This window comes from Eulemur rufifrons, chromosome 4 (genome assembly GCF_041146395.1).
Source record: "Eulemur rufifrons isolate Redbay chromosome 4, OSU_ERuf_1, whole genome shotgun sequence".
Taxonomy (NCBI): Eukaryota; Metazoa; Chordata; class Mammalia; order Primates; family Lemuridae; genus Eulemur; species Eulemur rufifrons.
Genome location: NC_090986.1, coordinates 10,197,670 through 10,221,456, shown reverse-complemented (window position 1 = coordinate 10,221,456; position 23,787 = coordinate 10,197,670).

The following is a 23,787-nucleotide window of genomic DNA, read 5'->3' as shown; positions in this document are numbered from 1 at the left end:
AAAAGCATTTTATAATAAGATTTTTGAAACATTTCCCCCAGAAAAGGATTAATAGAATGAGTATCTATACAATGATCACTTAGATTTAACAGTTGTTAGTATTTGCCATATTTTCTATTTATTTTGCTCAAGTATTTAAACATGAATTACAGGTATGGTTCACTTCAATATACATTTTTAAAAGCAAGAATATTTTTGTACATAACCACAATACCATTTCCCACCTAAGTTAACAGTAATTCCCTAAGATCATTTCATAGCCAGTCCACAGTCAAATTTATCCAATTCTCCCCAGAAGTACAGATATTTTTTTTTCATTTCTTAATTGATACACAATGTTTTACATATTTATGGGGGCACTTGGTGTTTTGTTGCATGCATAGACTGTGTAATGATCGAGGCAGGGTATGCGGGGGCCATCGCGTGAGTATTCGACATTTAGAACTGGCCTTTTTTTGTCTCCACTCCTTACTGACTAAGGCAAGAGCACCTAAGCAGACCTCTACTCACAGCAAAGATGGGACAAAGTTGTTTTCCCCCTCAATGGGATAAACATCCCCAGGGTTAATCTAGAGGGGGACTGATACACAGCCCTTTCAAACATAACAAGAGTGCTAAATGAGTCCCTCATATGACAGCAGTGACTTTTGGTCATGGCTGGTGTTTTGTGGCCTGGCTTCAACGCCGCTAGTGTTGTGAGCACCCCAGGAGGAGCGCGGCTCCGAGCCGGTCCCAGGAGGGAACCGAATGCACACGGCCCACTCGCAGGGCCCCACAAGGGCCCCAAACCAGAAATACTGGTGTCACTTTCATGTTTCTGCCTCTTCAGAGAACTGACCTGTGTCACAGGCCCAGCCAGAGCAGTGGGAACTTGAGATCACCAGCAAAAGGGAAACACTGATTTGTCATCAACACCAAGCCTGAAAAAGGACCTTCTGAAGAGGTCGGCTCTGTTTCTCCTGGTCCTAATTCTTAAATGGCCTAATCAAGTTACAAATTAAATAGCTTAATTAGTGAAAGTAATCTTACTTAAAGAATTTTGCCACCAAGCAGAGCTCTGGATTAGTCATTCGGTGTTTTTTGTTTTGGTTTGTGTTTTTCTCAGCACATACAAAGCCCTGTGGACTTCCTCATTCCGTCACTTGGGTGGGAGAAGGATTGGTCTTTTCCCGGTCAGTTCCCAGGGTACACGCACCCGCCTTCAGGGCAGCTCCTACCAACACCGAGTGGGAGCTGAGCACCCAGTTTCGGATTCCACAGACTCACGAGGATCACAACACACTCCACAAAGGTTCTGGGGCCTGAGTACAGCTGAGTCATGCTCAGGTGACTGAGATTAACCCAGCAGTGGGAAAGGTGCCTGGTGTGGCTTACACAGCGGGGCGATGGCTAGTGGAGACGACCACCAGGACCAGCCAAGAAACAGGGGCCGGGCAGGCAGGGGTCCACCTGGGCCGGTCAGGCCAGCATAAAGAGGGTCTCGACCTGTTTCTCTGACCTTTGTTTCAGACTTTAAGTATTGTAAATATTCAAATTTGGGTTCCTGGCATTACCTGGGATTTGCGGGTTTATGTAACTACAATATAGAATACCATATCCATTAGGCCAGATGACTCACAAAAGCAACGTTTTGTACACTCATCCACCCAATGCATACTTCTCAAGCACCAAACAAGAGCCAAGCACCATATGAAGTCCTGGGGGTGGACACACTGGCCAGGGACTCAGGGTCTGGTCCCTCATTGTTATGCCTTTGGGATGGGTCAGTGCTGCCTCCCGTTCTAACGCTGTATCACTGTGGTCCCCAACCCCTGGGCCAGGGACCAGTACCGGTCCATGGACTGTAAGCAACTAGGCCACACAGCAGGAGGTGAGCAGCAGGTGACTGAGTAAAGCTTCATCTGTATTTACAGGTGTTCCCTATCACTCGCATGGCTGCATAAGCTCCGCCTCCTGCCAGATCAGCAGCAGCATTAGATTCTCATAGGAGCGCTGACCCTACTGTAAACTGCACATGCCAGGCGTCTAGATTGCGGCTCCTTATGAGAATCTAATGCCCGCTGATCTGAGGTGGAGCTGAGGTGGTGACGCTAGCACTGGGGAGTGGCTGCAAATACAGATTATCATTAGCAGAATGGTTTGACTGCACAATAAATGTAATGCCCTGGAATCATCCAAAAACCATCCTCCCTACCCCCAGTCCACGGAAGAATTGTCTTCCATGAAACTAGTCCCTGGTGCCAAAAATTTGGGCCTGCTGCTTTATCAGTAGATGCACCTCTGAGAACACACCAGGTTCTTTTAGCTTTGTGGTGGGAGTGTCATCACTTGGTAATCGAACACTGACACAGGATGTGTAGGACACTAGACTTCACTTCCTTGCTCGGGACACTACCTGATCTACAACTAAAGAAGTGTCCATTCAACCACGAGACCACCCAGTTCCTACACTTTCCTCCAATTCAGCGAGAGGTCCATACAGACTGGGCAAGGCGGCCCCTCTGAGTAGCCAGCCTCCACTCCAGTGATGTCTACACAGTCTGGAACTGTTCATGGCTCTCTGGAAGGCTGTGGCCCGCAGGCGCCTCGTCTATGAAACAAGGCATGTTGGTAGGGCACCCCAGGCACTTGGATAGAGCCTGGCCTCCCTCCCACCCTGCCCCCACCTGGAGGTCATGCCCAGCCCTTTGCCCCGTGCTGTCCCCTGTAAGAGGATCTGACATCGCAATGGCTAATGAGAGACATTCTTACAGAAGATCCAGTGAGGAAGGAATTCACATTCTCCTCACATGGCAGAAAGTTAGCATAACTTCTCTGGGGCAGGGTGTTCCCCTCCTAAGGCCCCCTCTGTCTTTAGCTAAGCCCCTTCCTCTCCCACTGCTGAGAATAACGTGCCTCTGTGCTCATCTTCCATGCTATGCTTAGCCAAAGATCCCACTGACTCTCTGTGACCCTCCGTGGTGCTTTGGGGGCCCCAGCGGGCCTCAGCCTCCACACCCCGTCTGACCGCAAGATGATGGAGACATTTTTCCTACTAAAAAAAATGAGCCAATGAAAACGTGCAGGGTGTAATACTGTTGTTAAGGGAAGATTTTCTCCATAATACAGCCAGGTGAAGATTTCCAGACTGCTGAGCCTTGCCCCACGGTCTTGCCTTGCACCCTGAGTCACTCACTCTCACTGGGCCTCAGTTTCCCGATCCGTAAGAGGAAGGGGTCAGGCTGGTAATCTCTACTTCCGACGAGATCTGGACACAGGGGAAACATTACTAACACAGAGACACACAAAGGCCACCTCTTCCCAAACAGAGTCATGGAACCATCCGAGGACTGGTGTTGGCAGAGTAAGTCCCTCATTCTCTATGCCATCTGGTTGAAGATGTCTAGAAAGGGACTGAGCTCCAATTATGTGCCAGGTATGGTAGAGAGACCGTTGAGTAGGTGGCAGAGCATTGTCCCCATGTAGTTTCCATGCAGAGCCTTGGTTTGCAAACTAAGGATGTTAACTCTTTGCTAGCTAACCCTAGTCGATCCTCTGAAAGTTCGTGACCAGCTAGCTGCCTATTTTCTCTACATGGAACCAATGCCTTTTCTCTTTTCCTCTGACTCTGCCATCATTCCTACCTAAGTCACATGCTGGCCAGTTGAGGTTCCTACATTTGTTTGGGGGTTTGTTTGTTTGCTTTAAGGTGGAGGTTGCAAGAGATGGCTGATTGAGAGCTTCACAGTGGACAAGAGCAAGCACGTGAATGCTGTTCTGCTGTGCCAATGCTTCTACACAGATCTTCTCTGAGCAAAGCCAGAATCGTACTCTTATCAAACAAATCAAAAGGTGTTTCTCTAAAAGCTTTGAAGTTCAAAAAGGCCAATTCAAGGTAGAACTGAAAAGTAACAAGAACTATAACTCCCCGAAGTCCCTGTGGTGAAGCACTCGAGTGACCCAGGGGTCACATGAGCACGAGGAAGGAATACACTGGCCTGTGCTAATTCCCATCACATAGCAGCTAGAAACCCAGGAAGGAAGGTAGTGTGACTCAGAGGTGGGGGGGGGGGGTAGAGATGACAAGCACAGGCTTATTGTTAACCCTGTGCTCCATCCTCTGTGAGGCTCTGAGACTCCGATGTCATCAAACACTCACAAACTTACCAGGAACTCAGTGTAAACTGCCACACTGCACTTTGGCAATCCTGATCTTAACACTTGTCAAGCAAATAAGGGCTTGAGAAAATTTAGAAAAAATAATGATTGGCATTTTGCCATTCGAAACCTTAAGTGAACTCCAATTTTAAGCTGTCAGCCTTTGAAGTTCATTATCATGCAGATTCTTCAATTGTAAATCTTTACTGTCATTCTGAAATCTTGGACTTCACACAGTGTATAAGAAAAGCACAGCTATTACGAAAGGAGAATGAGGAGAGCAAAATGAATACGAAATCTGCTGCAAAATACCCTCCCTGATATGCATGTCTTATTCATGAATGTGCCTCATCAACGTTTAGACTGCAAAGAAATTTGTACTATAAGTAGAAATTCTAGAGAAAGTGGCTAACTTAAATTTTCTTACTTCAACCAACTCTTCTTTATGAATAATGCATAATATACTACCCAAGATGCTTATCAAGTTTGACTTAGAAAATGAGAAAGTAAATTTAGTGAAATAAGAACGAAAGGAAAAACTCCAAATTACTCAAGCACTCAATTATCTGTGATAACATCAAAATATTACAAGCACTTAAGAAAAAACTGACCAAGGGAAATTCCTCTCCCTAGTCATTTAGTATAGGTGGAAAAAAGCATCGTCATTTGTGCAGAATTTTACTCAATAAAATTGCTGTGCTGTGTAGAAAATATCCCCTTGTCTCTGGTCCCAGTCAACAAAACAAAAATACAATTCCTGCCTGACAGCAGATGATTGGGTGGCCTATAGTTTCTCTTTCAGCTCTCTGCTAACACTGCACAGATAAAATTCTCCTTTAAGAAAAAGAGAACTTTTAAGAGTTTGACATACCAAAGAAGTTCTGCTTCAAAAATTAAAGAATTGCAATTCTATTAGGACAAAAGGGAATTTCAGAGCCCATGCAAATACTGCATGTCCAGATCTGCAAGGCCTCAGGCCCTGAGATGGGAAAACTAGAACACCCAGTTCCATCTTACCTGCCACGAGTCAGGCACAGGATGGAGGCCACTGCTTCTGCAGCTGTCACGGCCACAGGCAGGGCTAAGCAACTCTCATGGGTCCCTCGGTCCCCTGGTCAACTGGGAGTGGAAAACAGGATGGGGGATGCAAAGGGGAGGATAGAGGTACTGGTAAAAATAAGAGAGAAAGATCCAGTGACAGAGTGAGAGAAAGGAGGGTGACCTGCCAACACCAACACATCGTGCATCCTTTGGAGGCAATCTTGCTCTACATGGGGAGACACACAAGAGCTGCACCAAAGCTCAGACCCAGCATCTTTTTATAACAGATGCAGAGAACTGGTGTCTGAGACGTGATCCTGGAGTAGAAGAGAAAGAAAAAGTGAAAAGCAAGGTGAGAGGAAAAGGAGGAATAGGAAAGGGAGTTTTATAGGTTTCAAATAGAGCAATTTTTAATTAAGAAAATTTTAACTAGTAGTTTAAAAATTTCCTACAAAGAAGAGCCCAGGCCCAGATGGTTTCACTAGTGAATTCTACTGAACATTTAAAGAAGAATAATACCAAAACTTCACAAACTCTTCCAAAAAATAGAAGAGGAATACTTTTATGGAGCACTTCCCTAACTTAGTTTGTGAGGCCAATATTACCCGCATACCCAAACCAGGTTAAGACTGTGCTGTGGTTTGGATATGGTTGTTTGGCCCTGCCAGGTCTCATGTCAAAATTTGACCCCCAATATTGGAGGTGGGGCCTGGTGGGAGATGTTTTGGTTGTGGGGGTAAAACCCTCATGAATGGATTGGTGCCATTCTTGCAGAAATGAGTTCTCACTTAGCTCCCACGAGAACTAGTTACGGAAAAGAGCCTGGCACCCACCTCCTCTGCTCCCTCTCTCTTGGCTCCTTTCTTGCCATGTGATTTTTGTACATGAAACTCCTGTTCACCTTCTGCCATGAGTGGAAGCAGCCTGAGGCCTTCACCAGAAGCAGATGCTGGTACTGTTTCTTGTACAGTCTGCAGAACCATGAGCCAAATAAACCTCTCTTCTTTATAAATTATCCAACCTCAACTATTCTTTTACAGCAGCACAATCAGACTAAGACAGACTATGATCACAAGAAAACTATAGGCCAATATCCTTAATAAATATAAATGCAAAAATTCTCAACAAAATACTAGCAAGCCAAATCCAGTATGATATAAAAAAGATATACCATGATGAAGTGGGATTTGCCCTAGGAATGTAAGGTTGGTCTAACATTCAAAAATCAAATAAATCTAATATACCATATCAGTAGAATAAAGAACACAAACCAGATCACCATTTTAATAGACACAGAAAAAGCATTTGACACAGTCCAATACCCATACATGATAAAAACAGTTAACAGCCTAGGAACAGAAGGGAACTTCCTCAACCTGCAAAAGGGCATCTATGAAAAAAATACAACTAACATTATACTTATCCAAAATCATACAGACCCAAAATCAGGAATAAGACAATGATGTTCACTCTTGCAATTTCTATTCAACTTTGTACTAGAGGTACTAACTAGGGCAATTAGCCAAGAAAAAGAAGTGAAAGGTATCCGTATCAGAAGGGAAGAAGTAAAAGTATTCCTATTTGCAGATGATATAATATTATATATATAAAATCCTAAATAATTTACCAATAAACTACTAGAACACATAAATAAGTTCAGCAAAGTGGCTAGATATAAGAAAAATATATAAAAATGAATTGTCTTTCTATACAATTGTATTTTAGACAAATCAAAAAATGAAGTTAAAACTACATTTAGAATAGTATGAAAAAGAGTATAAATTTAACAAAAGAAATGCAAAATGTATTCTCTGAAAACTAAAAAACATTGTTGAAAAAATTAAAGGACACCTAAGTAATGAGATAGCATCCCAGGTTCATGGATTGGAAACCACATTGTTAAGATAGCAAAAATTCCCAGTTTGATGTACAGATCCAACACAATTCCAATCAAAAGTCCCAGCTGGCTTCTTCGTAGAAACTGAAAAGCTGATCCTAAAATTCATATGGAATATTGAGAATAGCCAAAACAATCTTGAAAAAAAGAAGAACAAAATTGGAGGGCTCACACTTCACGATTTCTAAACTTACTACAAAGATACAGTAGTCAGGGATGTGTGGTAACTGACATAAAGATAGATATAGATCAATGGAGTAGAGTTGAGAGTCCACAAATAAATCCTCACATTTACAATCCATTGATTTTCAACAAAGTTGCCAAGCCCATCCAATGTGTGAATAATAGTCTTTTTCAAAAAATGGTGCTGAGATAATTAGATATTTACATGCAAAAGAATGAAGGTGTACCTCCTATTTTATACAATATACAAAATTAACTCAAAATGGATCAAAGAGGTAAATTTAAGAACTAAACTATAAAAGTTTAAGAAAAAAACATAAGCATAAATTTTCATGACCTTTCATGACCTAAAATATAAGATTAGATAATGATGTCTTAGAAATGATAACAAAAGCTTAGGCAACCAAACAAAAAATAAATTTAGACACCAGGGTATGTATCATGCAAGGAGGGAAGATTATGTGAAGACACAGAGAGATGGCAGCCATCTGTAAGCCACGAAGAGAGGCCAAATCTGCTGACACCTTGATCTCATACTTCTCACCTCCAAAACTGTACCATTCATGGAGAGCAGATCAGTGTGAGGCTGCCTTTCCCTTTATCTCTTCTCCATCTCCATCTAGCAGGAGAACTAGCACAAGAAGAGCCTCTGCCATGGGAGGACATGGCATTCCTTCCCTCTAGAGAATGCAGCAACAAGACACCATCTTGGAAACAGAGAGCAGCTCTCACCAGACACCAAACCTGCTGGAGCCTTGATCTTGAACTTCCCAGTCTCCAGAACAGTGAGAAATAAGTTTCTCTTCTTTATAAATTAAAAAAAATTTTAACTTAATCAACACTAAAAATTTTGTGTTCCAGATAAAATCATTAAGAAATTAGAAAGCCCAGAGAATGGAAATCATATATCCAATAAGAGAATTGCATTCATAATATATAAAGAGCCCTTACAACTCAAAAATAAAAAGACAAATTATCCAATTTTTAAGAAGGCAATGGTTTGAACAGACATTTCTCCAAAGGAAATATATAATTGGCCCATAAGCACATGAGAAAAATGCTTAGCCTAAATAGTCATTAGAGAAATTCAAATCAAAACCACAATGAAATACCACTTCACACCCACTAGAATGGATATATTAATAATAAAAAAGATAGATAATAACAAGTGTTGGCAAGGATGTTGAGAAATTAAAACTCTTATGCATTACTGATGGGAATGTAAAGTGGTGCAGGCTCTTTGGAAAACAGTTTTACAGGTCCTCAAAGATTAAAGTACAATTACCATATGATCCAGCATTTCCACTTCTAGGCACATACCCAAGACAAATTAATACATATGTTCATTCAAAACTTGTACAGGAATATTTATAATGGCATTATCCATAATGGCCAAAAAGTGGAAACCACCCAAATGCCCATCAACTGATAAATGAATAAATAAATGTGGCACATTCATTCCATGGGATATTATTCTGCCTTAATATGGAATAAAGCACTGACACATACCACACCATGAGTAACCCTTGAAGACATTATGCTACACAAAAGAAACCAGTCACAAAAGACAACATACCATGATTCTATTCAGATAATATTTCATGGTATATGAATTATGTTTTAATAAAAGCATTTTTTATAAAAGATACACAATATAAAATCTATATTTCGGGAAGGGAAAAAACTCACCCAGTGTGTAATGTAAAATACAGAAAATGAAGCTTAACAAAATCATCTTGCCGGTAGTTTTTGACAGATCACTGGGAAAGCAACCCTGAGTTGTTCATCAAAATGGTATCTTATCGCTGCTTAGAAACATGGTTAGACAGGCTCCCTGATCACACACAACCTGCAAGACAAGGACCACACTAGTCAGAAGGGATAATGTAAGTGCCACAATATGATTTTTATCTTTGACTATACATTGCTTTATTAAACATTTGTTATAACTTAAAACATATTTTAAGGGTTGGAGTTGATATTATTCTTTCAGTTACACATATTATAATAGTTGTTGACCAGAGCTGTGTGGTCAAAATGCTGAATCAAAATGTCCCCCTTGGGCTCTCTACTTTGGGGTACAGTGCAAGAGTAATCTCGTTTGTGGGAAATATCACATGTTTCCATCCCAGCGCCAGAATTCTTTTGTCCAAAAGATGTAGGTCACGGGAAAAAAATGCAATTTGATTTGTTTTTTCTTTTACACTGGCTAATTACAAGACATAATAAGCAAGCACTTGAGCACAATTTACTTGGGAATGAGGGAGATGAAAGGCCCCACACAGCCAGTTAACAGAGTTCTAGTGACAATCCTGTGGCTTGAGCCACATGGTCTGGAGCAGCCAGGCTGTGCACCAGGAGAAAGCAGAGACAGCACTCCGAGCACCCATGCAGTGGGCTCCTTCCCTGGTTTGCTTTCCCGTTGGCCACGCACCCCTGGAAGGTGTCATCCTCTAGGGTTATTAGGGGCTGCAGGGCCAAGGATCTGGATGTACTCATCCTGTCATTCTGGACAGGTTTTACATCCAGTGCCTTCTCTGGTTTATCCCCTCAGGAATGCCCTTAGCAAGTCAGGCAACAGAGCTAGCTACCAAAGCAACTGCCAGTGTAACTGCAATATAAAACCTACCCAGAGATACAAATCCCTCTACGGCAACACAGGAGTCAGTGAGTGTGTTGCTACTATCTAGTAGTTTGTCAGGAAGAGAGAGCTCAGCAAACTCAAGGTATTAAAACACAGAATAAAGTCATAGTAATCAAAATGATCTAATAAAGGTGTAGCAACTGGCAGACGGATCATTGAAATAGAGTCCAAAAGTAACCCCCAAATGTATATGTTCACTTAGCGTGTGATAGAAGTGTCATTCCAAACCAACGAAGAATGATTTGGATTGCTGAATAAATGGTCTTGGGACAGTCAGCTCACCCCATGTATGCAAATGAATAAAAGATGAAGCAAAGTTTTCAAACAAAACAGTGAAAGTGTTAGAAGAAGTACATCATTTTGAACTGGAGAAGACATTTTCAAGGGTGACAGAAAACCCAAAAATTACCAAGGAAAAGACAAGCTGTGGAAAATGCCTTTTGCGCTTTCATCACCGCTCACTCTCCAAGCTTCTTCGCTGCTGGCATAAACAAGCTACCCTTAAGATGGCAAAACTGCGTTCATAGTTTAGGCACGTACTTTGATTAATTGCACTGCTTTTTGTTTGAGATAAAATAAACTTAAGTTTTGATTCAAAATTGGACATGTCATATTTAATGACAATATATCTACACATCTATAACACAGCTATAGAATTCAATACAATTTTAAAAAGAATGATGTGAATTTACAAGTATTGACATAGAAAGTTGTCCAAGATGTTTAATTCAACGAAAAAGCCAGTTTCAGATTATTAGGCACACAAAGGGTACCCCCGAGGGTGTGCGCTCCTGCGGAGGAAGGTCGGGGGTTTGGGGGAGCAAGCGATGGAGGGAGGAACTGTCAACTTTCCCTACAGCCGTCTATATTCTTTCCATTGTTAAAAATATGAATCTATGTTTTGCAAAAACTAGTTAATAAATGTTTCAAAATCGCTGCCACTAAGACCACCTTAGCGAAATTCCCGGCTTCGCAGCCGCCTCCACAAATTGAGAACGTGGGGGAGGCGCATGCGTCAGTTCGGTTCTCCAGCGTGGATCTGCAGAGCGTCGTTTCGCGGGGGTGTCTGAGGCATGCATCCTTCCAGATCTTTCTCGTTCCTTCTCTGCGCGGGGAGGGGAGGGCCACAGCCCCTCTCCCTGGCTGGAGGACACCGAATCCCTGCATTTCCAAACGAAGGTCGTGAGACTGAGACGCTCCTGTTTGGGGAACCCTACCTTTTGACAGTCAGTCCTGCACATGATCGCTGGGCTCCTCGAAATCAGTGACAAACGAACCCGCTCTCTCCTGGACACCAGCTTCTCTGCAAGGCGGGGAGGGGACTGGTGGGGTATCCCCTGGGGCAGCGGGGGCCTGGCCACCCCAGCCTGGTGGGCGTGGACCGGGCGTGGAGGTCTTTTGGCGTCCTGGCATCCCTGCTAGCTCTGCCTGGCAGGCACCCGCGTCCCTAGAGGACTGTGTTGGGCACAGAGCAGCTCCAACGACGCGGGGAGTGGGCGAGGGCAGCTCCCACTCGCCCGCTTCTTGCCGCAGTTGGGGACGGTGGCCACGGCCCCACATGGCCTTCCCCAAGCTCTGAGGGTGGATTTGAAGGTCACTCGGCAGTAGAGTCGCTGGGAGGGAGCGGACAACCCAGGCCCCTGGCCCAGCCACGTGCGTCCCAGGCTGCACAGCGAATTAGGGCCTGGACAACCCTCAGCTGGCCGGCTGACGTCACCGTTGGACCTGCGGCCCAACCGCAAGGCACTGCCCCAGGAACGCCGCGCTCACCCCTGGTCTTCAGTTTCACTTTGGGTTTAGGATATGAGACTTAACTCAGGTCTGTGCATTTGCCCACACTGAAAATAGCAACCCATTCTTTTCTGGTGCCACCATGCCTTTTATCTAACGCAATAAATTGCTTTTGTTGTTTCCTATCTTCCTGCTCTTTAATGATTTTTCATAATCTCAGGGAAATGGACACTATTTTTACTATGAGAAAGGAAAAAGAAAAAGCCCCCAATGCCCTAAAAATAAACTAGCTCTGCGAAAGTAGAAGGACGAACCCAGTTCCCTCCAGGAGACTCTGGTGGTGTCCCAGCCGTGGGGGAGAGCGTCCAGGCTGTGGATTGAACAAGTTAGTTCAAGACTCTTACGCCATGTAAGAGTCTTACTTTCCAGCTTTCCAGGGGAACAAAAAGGAATTTTAAAATTAATATGAAGAAGAACATAGCCAAACTGAATCAGGCTTTTGTAAGTAGTGATCAAATGGAACAGTTTTCTTCGTTGAAGTTTTGAATTTTAGTCAACTTGTGAAAATGGAAGATGCTGATAGCAGACTGGGAAATGTCTGACTCCATATTTATCCCTTTGTAATTTTCAAAGCAGCATGATTTGTGGATCTCTAGCAACTTAGAATTGAAGCTGATCGCAATATTATTGAATAGACTAGTTTACAGAAATTTATGACCTTTCTTTGTGCATAAAACAAAATTATATTCTCAGATACCGTTATTAAGACCTTTACATGTGTCAGATAATTTTTATTTTCTTTCTTTCTTCCTTTCTTTTTTTTTGAGACAGGGTCTCCCTCTGTCGCCCAGGCTAGAGAGTGCAGTGGCGTCATCATAGCTCACTGTAGCTTCAGACTCCTAGGCTCAAGGGATCCTCCTGCCTCAGCCTCCGGGGCAGCTGGGACGACAGGCGAACACCACCACACCTGGCTAATTTTTCTATTTTTTGTAGAGACGGAGTCTCACTCTTGCTAAAGCTGGTCTCAAACTCCTGGCCCCAAGCAATCCTCCCACCTTAGCCTCCCAGAGTGCTAGGATTACAGGTGTGAGCCACCATGCCAGCCCTAGATAAATATTTTCTAATCTATTTCTTTGGATATTCCTTGCAATAAATCCTATGAATTATTTCAATATTCTCATATTGATATGGGAAAACTCAAGATTTAGCATGATCTTGCCAAAGTCAACCCAATAAGCAAGCAAGAGAGCATGCAAAGAGTTAAATTTCTGACTCTCAGCCCTCGCCCCTTAAGCAAATGCAACTGTTGGACCTGCCTCTCCATACCCTGAGAGATGCAGTTTCTGCTGTGTGGTTGTACCCTCGGGTACCGTCACCACGGAGACAGAGTAGGGAGTAGAGAAAAATCAGACCTGCTAGATTCATTCGCTGGCTGTGTGACCCTTGTCATAAATAAACTTCTCTGGGCCTCTCTTCTCTCAAATAAAAAATAGAGAGAACCTACTCAATCTTATCTTGCAGAACTGTTTTGAAATTAGGCATATGAAAGAACTTCATAATAAAAAGTTCACATGAAAGCACGTAATAAGCATTGTGTAAATAAATGTAAGCCATGCTTCTTACATTGCTTTAAAGGTTTAATCTTGAATATATGGGATAGTATTCCTATCCTGCGCCAACTCCAGGAAAAAGATAGATTTATTTAAAATATTTTCCTAAAATCAAACAAAGATTTCCTACACCAGTTATAGTCAATTATTCTCAAAAAGACTCAAGACTCTCAAGTGTGAGGTTATAACTTACTTGTTTGCCTACAAAGTGCTGTATTTGAGGATGGGCATGTGTGTGTTCATTCAGTTAGAGAACAGTGGTATTCGTTTATTTGTTGATGCTGAAATTATGCAGTTATACTTTCTGCTTCTACCAACACTGGCTGTTTCTTGGCTCTTCAGATAAGAACAACCAGTGGGGGGTCTATTGTTCAGTAGTGATAAATAAATGTTCATTAAACAAGGGACTGACACAGGCCACTGGACCAGGAGGCATCTGTCTCTGAGGTTCTTCCTTGAAGAACTTCATTCCATTGCTGTGAAATCCCCCAAGGAAAAACGTTCTCCAAGAGAGTCTGCCATGTCACTGCCAGGCCCCTCTCTGGCACCCTCACGCCTGTCTAGCGCAAGACAGGAGAGGTTTCAGTGGGGGCGTATGAAGTTCTCTCTCATGCTTGATAAAAGTGGGGCTTAATTACAAATCTGAAAAATGTTGGTCCTCACAGATAAGAGAGTGTAAGAAATCTCTCCCAATTCTCTCCAAATGCAAACATTTTATGTCAAGATCAGAAATAGCAAATGCATGTCTACTCAAAGGCCAAATATGAGTGCGTGCAGGGCTGATGCGTGGGATTGCGGCCTTCTTGGGGCTGTGATAGATTGCAGATGACATCTACCAAGTGCCTACTGTGCCAGGCATGGTGGTAGGTGCTTTCCAAGCACAATTTCATCTCTCACTGCAGAGCCACGTGGGCCTCGCTGGGGTTCTGCTGGTCACACGGATGCAGCGTGTGTGTTGCCCTCACGGGTGTCTCACAGGAAGGAGTGGCATGCGGAGTATCCCCTGTGACACCCCCCCCCACAATTTTCACATCCACACCGACATGGTTGGCACCCCCTTCTCCTGCCCCCCTGATTCTATTGGGGGCTGAGACCCCAGGCCCCCACCACCACCCAAGCGTCCTACCCAGGCAGCAAGCTGTAAAGACCCAGGGCCGGATGGAGACTCTTCCATGTGATGGGACATGGGATGGCCAGGAGGCCTTTCCTTCCTAAGGCAGTCTGTCTACTAGACAGACGGGTACCTGCATATTGGGGTCACAGAAGACCAGCCTTTCCCATTTGCCCCAAACCGAGGAGTTCCCAGGGAGTGGGACTTGATGGGCTAAAACCAGGCATGCCCCTGGGAAGGGGCTGAGTTGCCCCCAGGGCCCAGGCTTCCCTGAGTGTCCCTCGAGTTGCACTGCAGCACCACTGGACCAACTCGTGCCAGCTTAAGGGCGTCTCCAAGTGCGGTCTCCTCCCCTACCTGTGTCAGACCCTCCTGCCAGGGCGGGGGACTGGTAAATTTCAGTAGCCACTTGCCCACCAAGATTCATACCATTCGCCTAAAAGGGTTAGGCCTCAAATCCCGCTGTCATTTGGGGGTATTTATAGCAGTAAGTGCTTCTTGGAAAGTGCATTAACAGGGCTCAAACACTGAGGAAGCTTCACTATTGACTTATTGGAGCTTGTGTGATTAGAGCTCCCGGGCCTGTGTGTGAAGGCTTAATTTCACATGTTAAATAATTTATAGCACCAGTGAGCAACTTAAGTAGTTACATTTGCAGATGCCAGTGTGTTTTTAGTTTAGGTTTTTTTCTTCAAACTTTGGTTGCAAAGGATAAAGTTAAAAAGGATAAGCTTTTAGGCTTCATCCCTCAATTAATGGTTTTCTTTAGGTAGCTTGAGGAGTTGCTTGGAGTCTGTTGGAGGAAATAGAGTGGAAATTTGACACTTGTAGCCATATTTGGTGAGAGAGAGAGAGAAATAGAAGTAGGAAGGAAAACGTAGATACATAGACTCATATTATGAATATATAGATTTATAATCCCCTAATATATGACAGAAATATGGAGGAGATACTGGGAGCCTGTGTGAGACAAGATTTACTGGTTTACGACAACACATTTTATGCCCAGAAATAAGAGAGCATTATGTGAGCTGCATTTGCGTGGTATTTTGTCTAAAAGTGACTACATACATATGTGGCAGGAATAAAAAAACTGTTGAGCTGTGTTTATAACCTGACTTTCTCCCTTTCTATTCCCTGCCCTCCACCCCTCACCCCCTGCTCCTTCTTGGACTTTCTTAGGCAGAACGTGGTGCGAGGACAGCAGGACACTGAGGACTCCAGAACAGTCACTACTAACTCCTGGGACCAACACGTGTTTTCAGCACCAGCTTTACTGTCCTGAGATGGAATTCACACATATTACCCACTCTCACACACAATTTAAAAAAATCTGCATAGTGCCCAAACTGAAATATGAAGGAGAAACCAAAGTAAAGTATGGGTGACCCTGGAACAACTCTGGGGTCAGGGGCACCACCCCCAGCACAGCCAAAAATTCATGTATAGCTTTTGATTCTCCAAAAACTTAACTATGGCCTGCTGTTGACCAGAGCCTTACCAGTACCATAAATAGTTGATAGACACATATTTTATATGTTATATGTATTATATACTGTATTCTTAAAGTAAGCTAGAGAAAAGAAAATGTTATTAAGAAAATCATAAGAAAAAGAAAATATGTTTACAGTAGTGTCCTATATTTATTGATACCATAAGTTTATTTGTCTGTTTACAGGGTGGATCATCTGTCTGAAACCGTGGCAACCGCAGGTGCAGACCTCAATCTATGGTATGTATCGAGCAGTTCGGCTTTGTCTTGTAATGTCACGACCGTTCTCTGAGTCTTAGGAGCACTTCCAACATCACCAGTGGCACTTCAAATGGGTTACATGGTATTCTCTAAAGTTTATGATTTTGCACTAAACATGGTGAAAACTAGGCAAGAACCATGAGAGATCGCTTTTTACTGTGCTACGCAATCCACCGTAGACAGGAACTGCTCACACGAGAGATGATTAGCGTCATGTGGCATTGAAAGTGGATACTCAGGACACTTGAGCTCACTGCGATAGCAACAGGAGGTGGCTGCAAAATTATTACCATAGTACAGTATGAACTACAGTGAATTTTCTGCAGGTATGATTTAATACTGCATCTTTACATTTGTTTACCTTTCTCTCAGCTATGAATGGCACTGTGTATGGTCTGTGTGTAAGTTTTGATAAATTTTAACTTTTTATAATATATTTGTGTATATTTTATGGTGATAAATTATAAAATAGACTAATATCTACATGTATTTATGCATTCATGACATACCTTTTTTGCAATTTTTTCAATATTTCTAGGCTACCTGGTTCATCTGAGTTTTTCCACATTATCAAAAATCTCCCAAAAATTTCCAGTACATTCATTGAAAAAAATCTGCATACATGTGGATCCTCATTGTTCAAACCAGTGTTGTTCAAGGGTCAACTGTATTAGTTTAGGTTTTTATTTTATTTATTTATTTTAGATTTATAATAGTTATTTTTATTTTTAATTGACACGTAGTAATTGTACATACTTATGGGGTACAATGTCATGCTTTGATACATGTATTGATTGTGTAATGATCAAATCAGGGTAATTAGCATATCTATCACCCTAAGCATTCATTATTTCTTTGTGACAGGAGCATGCAAATCCTCTCTTCCAGCTATTTTGAGATATACAATACCTTACTGCTGACTATAGTCATCCTGCTGTTCAACAAGACACCAGAACTTATTCTTCCTATTTGTAACTTCGTGCCCATTGACCAGTCTCTCCCTATGCCCCCTGCCTTCCAACCACCACAGCCTCTGGTGGCCACTGTTCTGCTCTCTACTTATATGAGATTAACTTCATAAGATTCTGCATATTAGTGAGAACATGAGGTGTTTGTCTTTCTGCATTTGGTTTATTTCACTTAACGTAATGTCCTCCATGTTTGTCCATGTTGCCACAAATGACAGGATTTCATGTTTTTTATGGCTGAATAGTATTCCATTGTGTATATGTATCACATTTTCTTTATCCATTCACCCATGGGCACTTAGGTTGATTCCATATCTTGGCTGTTGTGAATAGTGCTGCAAGAAACATGAGGGTGCAGATATTTCTTTAACATACTGATTTCATTTCCTTTGGGCATATCCCTGGGAATAAGATTGCTGTCTCATATGGTAGTTCTATTTTTAATTTTTTGAGGAACCTCCAAACTGCTTTCCATAGTGGTTGTACTAACTCACATTCCCACCAACAGTGTGTAAGCATTCCCTTTTCTCCGTGTCCTTGGCAGCACTTGTTGTTTTTTGTCTTTTTTTTTTTTTAAACAAATCTTTCTCCTTGTGTTTTGTACAAAAAGTGGGGGGGAGGTAGTGCAGGAGCAGCAGCAGCATCCAGAGCTAAAAGTGGGCGGTGACTCGGTCTGTCTCCAACAGGTCATCCAGGATAATGTCAGGCGTGGTGCCTTCTTTTGTCTTTTTGATAAATAGCTATTCTAGCAGGAGTGAGGTGTTATCTCATCGTGGTGTTTTAATTTGAATTTCCCTGATGATTAATGATGTTGAATATTTTTTCATATACTTGTAGGTCATTTGTATGTCTTCTTCTGAGAAATGTCTATTAAGGTCTTTTGTCCATTTTTAAAAATCAGATTATTTGTGTTTTTGTTATTGAATTGTTTGAGTTCCTTATATATTGGAGATATTAATCCCTTGTCAGCCGTATAAATATATGGTTTGCAAACATTTTCTCCCATTCTGCAGGTTGTCTCTGCACTCTGTTGATTGATTACTTTCTTGTACAGAAAACTTTTTAGTTTGATGATGTCCCATTTGTCTATTTTTGCTATTGTTGCCTGTGCTTTCAAGTCTTATCCAAAAATCCTTGTCCAGTCCAATTAAGCATTTCTCCTATGTTTTCTTTTAGTAGTTTCATAGTTTTCCTTACTTTTTAAGTTTTTAATCCATTTTGAGTGGATTTTTGTGTATGGTGAAAGACACGTGTCCAGTTTCATTCTTCTGCATATGGACATCCAATTTTCCTAAGCACCATTTATTAAAGAAATTGTCATTTCCCTAATGTGTGTTCTCGGCACCTTTGTCAAAAATCAGTTGGCTGTAGATGTGTGGATTTATTTCTGGACTTTCTATTCTGTTCCATTGGTCTGTGTCTGTTTTCATGCCAATACCAAGCTGGTTTTTTGTAGTATATTTTGAAGTCAGGAAGTTTGATGCCTCCAGCATTGTTTTTATTTTGCTCAAGATTGCTTGGGGGTTATTTTGGGTATTCTGTAGTTCCGTGTGAATTTTAGGATTCTTTTTTCTATTTCTGTGAAGCATATTATTGATATTTTGATAAGGATTGTATATTGCTTTGGACAGTATGGACATTTTAACAATATAAATTATTTTAATCCATGAACATGAGATATCTTTACATTTATTTGCGTCCTCTTCCATTTTTTCCATCAACATTTTACAGTTTCCATTGTAGAAATCTTTCACCTCTTTGGCTAAATTTATTGCTGGGCCTTTTTTTTTTTTTTTTTTTTTTTTTTGTAGTTATTGTAAATAGGATTGTTTTCTCGATTTCTTTTCCAGATAGTTTGCTGTTAGTGTATAGAAATGCTACTGATTTTTGTATGTTGATTTTATATCCTGCAACTGTACTGATTTTTTTGTTGCTTCTAACAGTTTTTTGGTGGAGTCTTTAGGGTCTTCTATGTATGTGATTAAATCATCTGCAAGTAGGGATGATTTGAGTAAGTTCAGAAGCAATACTATGCAAGAAGTAGATAAAAATGGTACCAGTGAGCACTAGAGTTTTAAAAACCAGTTTATAATTTCTATGTTAAAACCACACAAAAATACTTTGCATATATACATAAAGTGAATTACCTTCTAGACTCAGATAATTATAAAGAGGCTATGCTCCTGCACAGAAGTCCTGGGTGACACTGAAGATGTCTATGTGACACTCAGCATCCCCAGTGCCACTCAGTAAGTTCCCCTCAATTGCTGTGACAGCAAAGTGCACCCATGTATTTCCACAATGCACTGTCGGAGGTGCCAGCATCTCTGTTGAGAAGATATACATGAGCGTGAAGAATTACTATTGATAGAAGGAAAAACAGGATGTTTCCTTGAATGTGACTCTGCACAGTCTGACCTGGGACCCCACAGGCAAATGTGACCACCAAAGGGCAACAATGGAACATGTATCGGAGTTGTTCTCTTCCATGTCACCACCTTTAAAAGTAAGGGCCAGCTTTGGAGGCACTTTCCATACACCCTTCACTTTTTCCTCCTCAGCTGAAAAAGACTGTGGGACATATCAGTTAGGAAAGGTTGACAACAAGCTCTCCATCTCATGCCCCAAGACCGCGTAGACTTCACTACTCAAAGCACCATCCACTCCAGCAGTATCTTCACTACCTGGGGAATTTTTAGAACTGCAGAATCTCAGGTCCTGCCCCAGACTCACTGAATCAGAATCTGCATGTTAACAAGATCCCCTGGTGAGTTGTGCACATGGATGGGTGAGAAGCACTGACTCAGAAGATCCCACTTGCACTATGTGCTTGCCCGGCAGTTCAGTAAACAGTTCCTTGCCTCCTGCAGTTGATGGAATAAACCTTCGTAGTCACTATTAATAAACAGGGCATCCTGCTTTGCCCCACAGTTTAACCTGCCCCAAATTCTCCCTGGTAGTAAGGGTACACAGTGCTCCACCCTGCATGGAATGGTCAGTGTGCAGTTCTGCACACAGGCTGGCCACTCACAGCCGTGACGTTGTCAGCCACTTGATGCACAGCATGAACTCAGACACATTCTTCACCCCATGTATCAAGGACTAGAGGAACTCGATAAGGTGCGATTACTGAAAGAGGCGAGAATTCTGGCTTGAGTTGCTCATGTGCCCTGTTCCTCTGGGGGGGACCTTGCTGCAGGCTGCCTCTCTGTAGGGCAGGGTCCAGACTTTCTCTGGAAGCCTCACCAAGACTGGATCTGCTCCAGCAGGCACTGCCGGGCTGCCTCTGCTTCCCCTGTGGTCCTGCTGGCTTAACAGAAGAAATATTTCTCATCCTTTTGTTAGGTAGATAGCGAGGGATTCTAGGTCTCCTCAGGACGAAAGTGGGTGCTTTGCCTTGGTGCAATTGCCCCACCTGGGAAGAAGACAAGGGTGGGCCCCATCTAATCCTGTCCTGAGTGACTGCCATACCTAGGGGAGGAAGGAATACCCTACAAATCTGCCAACCAGAACTTAGGGCCAACTGTGAAAAAACAGCACAAGACTCTAACCCAAGAGCCAAGCAGCACAGGTTTCATACAGTCTGGAAAGTGTCCTAGAACAACCCGAATTCGTAGTAAGACTCAGGTCATGCAACTCCCAACTGTCCAATCAACGTGGTTCCATGGTGACATCTGAGCCACAGGGAGGTCCCAATCTGGGCACTATAAAATAAGATGTAGACCATAACTTGGCCGTTCTTTTTGCTCTCCCTTTGCTGCGACAATGGGTCCAGTCATCATCTGTGGCATATATATCTCGTTCTGTAAACTTATATCTTGCTCTTGCTCTATGATCCTATCTTTCTCTCCTCAATAAACCTCATTTTCGTGCTTGCCTTACTTTGGTGCGTCTGGTCATTCTTTGGCCATGAGCACACCAATAACCAACATTTCAGATGGAAACCCAACACTTTCTTCCCAGTTTAACATTTCTTCCTGATGTTTGCAATTTACCAGCTGTCTTGGTTCAGATGAAGCAAGTATCCCAGCAGTAATAACAAGGTTATATTTTGTCCTTAAAATTATAATTACAAATCTTACATATTTTATTCTTCAATCTTTAGAAAATAAATTTTTCTCTATGTCCATCATTCAATGTTCCAATGCCTCCTTAGTTTCACATGTAACTCAGGTATCATCTGCGGTCTCCCTGTCCTGTGAAATTGCTGAGAACACCTGGCCCAGACCCCACTTCTACCATGTGTCTTTCTCCAGGTTCAGTAAAGCTCCCTTTGACATCTGAGCAAATAAAGCAAGGTGATTGTGTATGTGTGTGTGAGAGGAAGTGTGAGTGTGTGTGTGCCCATGAATGTTTGTATGAGTGTGCAAGGATGTGAGTGTCCATGTGTGTTCATGTGACTGTGTGGGGGAATGTACATGTGTTTGAATGTGTGTGAGTGTGCATGTGTGAGAGTGTGAGTATGCATGTGTGTATGAATGGGCATGTGTGTGAGTGTGCATGTGTGTGAATGTGCATGCGAGTATGCATGTGTGTATGAGTGTGAGTGCACATGTGTGTGAGTGCACATGTGTGTGAGTGCACATGTGTGTGTGCATATGTGTATGAATGTACATGTGTGTTAGTTTGCATGTGTGTGTGAGTGTGCATATGCATACACCTTTCACTACAGCGTGGGGTGGTGGGTTGGCTGGATGGTACCTCACAGCCTGGGATCTGGTACTACCAACAAAACTCCATTTCTGGCTGGTGGAGACACACCTGGGGCTTGGGTGCCTGCCCCCGCCCTCCTGCACCTCAATGCCGGCTCCGGCTGGGGACCTGTCCACTCCTCCGACCTCCAGGGACCTTCCCCTCCTCTCAGCCCTCCAGACCGGGGTCCTAAGTTTCCTGCTAGCCCTGGTGACGCTTCATTGCTCCGTTTCCCTAAAACCAACCCCGCCTTCTCCGGGCCTTCCTTTCACTCTCTTCAAATCACCCAGGTTTGTTGGGTCCCGCCTGGGCCCAGCTCTAACCAACGGGAAGGGGGTTCTGTGGGACACTGAGAATGTGCCCCCCGGAGTGCTGTGAGGAGAAGCCCCTCCACCCACCGTCCTCCTACCTGGAAGGAGGCCACTTGGGACACGGCGCTGAGGACTTGGGCAGCCATCCTGCCGGCGCTGGAGGGTGGCAGAGCTGGAGGGCAGATGCATAGTCCCTGGGGATATGACCCACTGCGCCAGAGCTGGGACTGCCCACGGCCAGTTTCTGTCCATCTGAGGTAAGGGGGTGGGGACCAGCTGAATGTGTCCTGAAGGACACATGGCTGAGGCCCCAAGTTGGAGGGGCTGGTATTCCCAGTGTCAGTGTCCAGCAAAGCCTTGAAAGAGGGGCTTCCCCGGGTCAGTGAGCGGCACAGTCGGCATTTACACTGGCTGCAGCCAACAGCGCCTTCCCAACCCGGTTTATCTGGGTGTGCCCCGGACTCGCAGTGGTCAGGCATTCATGCCGTTCCCACCACTACGAGGGCGTGCTCTCCTGGTCTCCTCCGCCTGTGCCTCTGCGCCCTGGATGTGCCACCCGCTCCGCCCCGTCAGCCTGGAAGCCGCAGTTCACACGCGCAAAGCACCTTCCCTGCGCCACTGTCTTCCCACGCACGGGGCAGGCTAATGATCATCTTGGTTGCTTGGTATATTTTGGGGGTCTTACCCCACCTCAAGAAGCATATCAAAGTTTTTCTTCTGAAAAAATATTCTTCCCTAGAAGAAATTTAGTAAATAAAATTTTCTCTATTTCATTATATTTTGTTCAGAATATTTTCCTGTGAAATGGTTATTAATGCACTTTGATCAGTTCATGCATGACTCAAACTTTTTAAGTGTGTATCTCCAGGTAAGCAAGTTTATAGGAAAGGTAGAAGCCCATGCACGTGCCTGTGCCCTGGGCTGCTGTCTCCAGGTTTCCTCCTTCACGGCTCCCACCTGCCAGGACACAACCGGAATGGCCATAGCTGAGACCATGGGATAAAGTGAGGATGGGGCGGTGCTTGGGGAACTGTGACAATCTCTGCAGACCTTCACTGTTACTTCCAGGGGCCCCACGGAAGTGCATTTCCCCAAGGGGCCTTGCCTGCCATCCTGATCCAACTTTAAAATCCAGAATACAGAGAGTAGAAGAAGCTGTAGGTATCCTATTATCCCATTCTCCTTCCAGGTTGGGATGCCTTCTACACCCTCCCTGCACGGACGTCTGCCTGGTGCACGAACACTTCTGGTGGAAAGGAGCTCAAGCCCTGACAGGCAGCCTATTCCATCTGATTTGCTCTGAAAACACTCTTATAATGAGTTGAAATGTGCTCTGAATAGAGTTTTGCTAGTGACCTTCCAGCAAAACTTATTTCATTTCTTTTTTGCCCAGTGAGATGGCAACAGTGAGATGAACTAATATTAACCACCTTTAAAAAGAAATGTAACCCCTGTTGGTTGCCTTAAAATTGGTTCAGCGTTATTCTAGACTTGAACGTGACAGAATTCCCGTGAGAAGGGTCATCAGTTTCCCTGAACCTTGGTGGCGTCACATACGACACCTGATCACACTTTGGATTGAGGCTGAGTTTGGCCTTGACCATGGGCATGCTGTGGGGGTGGAAGTCATTCCAACGTCTGACCCAGATCTGTGAGTCCACTCATGCCTAGGAGATCACTGAAAGCCAAACTTCCTCGACCTCAAGGCT